Below are 1,807 nucleotides of genomic sequence, written 5' to 3'. Positions count from 1 at the left end.
TTAAGCACTAAATTAATCAATTACACTTCCAGCCCAGCAAAATCAGTCAGAAATGTAACCTTCATCATACACAAGGCAAACATAATTAGGATTGTCATTCGAAGTCAGCTTGACCAGCATACAAATCAGAGCAGCCCCATGAGCAGGCAGGCCTGCGCGTGCGCCCACTCCCTCCCAGGCAGGGGCAATTGGAATTGCAGTCACACTGCCGGCACCACCAGCTTTCCAAGGGAAAGGGCAGCGGCTCCAGCTCTGACTGCGGCCATCCAGCTCTGCAGGGAGTGCTGTGGCACTGAGCACTGCACGAACAGGCCAGGGGCACATCAGGCAGTGCAAACGCAAGGCAGCCCCTTCAGCCGTGCCAGGGAGGAAGCCACAACCTTCCCCAGCCATAGACAGAAGCCCAAACTCCCAGCCCAGTGCTGCACAGGCCACAGACCCTGTAGGGATGGACAACATGGAAACAAGGCCTTGGAAATCCCTGACCATGACTGCCAGTGAGAATTCATAAGGGGCGAGAAATGATTATCCCCTCCCCAGCCTACTAATGGGAAACTGAGTCACGGGGTCTAAGTGATAGCAAGAGCAAGGCAGGAGTGTTCAGTGAAAGCATCAGCCCAAGGCTCAAGTGCAATCAAGAAAAGCCAGGTGAGTGCTGGGAGCCAGCGCAAAATCACAAATCCAGTGTGCTCCCAGGTAGCTCCAGGATGCAGCTGCAGCCCCATGGCTGCTGTCCTGGTGCAGTAGAGGCTACGGCAGGGCTAGAGGAGAGGCAGGGACTTGGTTAAGGATGAACTAAGGGCTGAAATGGTTTCTGTACAAGTCCAAGACTCTTCAATTTGGGAAACAGAAACCTGAGAGGGGACACAGCAGAGGTTTATCCGAGAGTGGCTTAGAGAAAATGAATGAGGAATGACTGCCTGCTGCCTCTTACAATATTTAAGCTACAAAAGCAGCAAATGAAAACAGTGAGTGACAGATTCAGAACAAAGTAAATATTTCTTCACACAGCTGAACAGTGCCATAAGTTGCTGTGGATACCCAAAATTTTCTCAGGCTGAAAAAAGGGTTTAGGAAAAACTTGTAAAGACTATCAAATGCAGAGATCCACATCTCAGGAAATTCCTGAACTACAGATGGCTGATGGTAAGGAGAATATTCAGCAACACACTGACCCCCTGTTGTTATCCTCCTTGCTAGACATCCTGCATTAACCACTGCTAATTGAGGATCCCAGGGGAAAGAGACCTGTGCTCTGATCCAGTACAGTTGTTCTTCTGTGCTGGCACTGATCTGAGCTCTCCTTACTTGCCTGAAAGACTAGGAACTGGGAACATTCCCATTCCTGGGCACTTGGGTGACAACAGGGAGATGTGCTTATAGCACAGAATTTGAGTGAATAGTGAAAGGATCTCTGTTTGCTTTCTATTTTTCCCATTTCTCATGTTAGGAGCAATTTTTGGTAAAATTGACTCAGTCATGCTGCACCAGCTAGATGCAGTTGGCAGCACCATGTACCCTGCATTCAGTTTAGAAACAAGATAACATCCTTCTGGGATATGCTAAAATATCCACTGGGATGGGATTTCCAAGTCTCAAACCCACAGCTTGTGGTCGTTGTGAGACACCCCACAGTTCCCACTCTGTTGTACCAAACAAGCTCATGACTTGATCTATCTCTATGTAAAGTTTACCGGTGCCCTTGACACTGCAGCAGAGATGAAAGGAAAGGTGGGGACACTCTTGTAGATTGGTATCTCCCAGGTCTTGCATGCTCATCTCAGCAGTTAGGTGCTGGTCTCTCCTA

The sequence above is a fragment of the Corvus brachyrhynchos genome, unplaced genomic scaffold, assembly GCF_000691975.1.
Source record: "Corvus brachyrhynchos isolate BGI_N302 unplaced genomic scaffold, ASM69197v1 scaffold864, whole genome shotgun sequence".
NCBI lineage: Eukaryota > Metazoa > Chordata > Aves > Passeriformes > Corvidae > Corvus > Corvus brachyrhynchos.
This window is presented reverse-complemented; position numbering follows the sequence as displayed.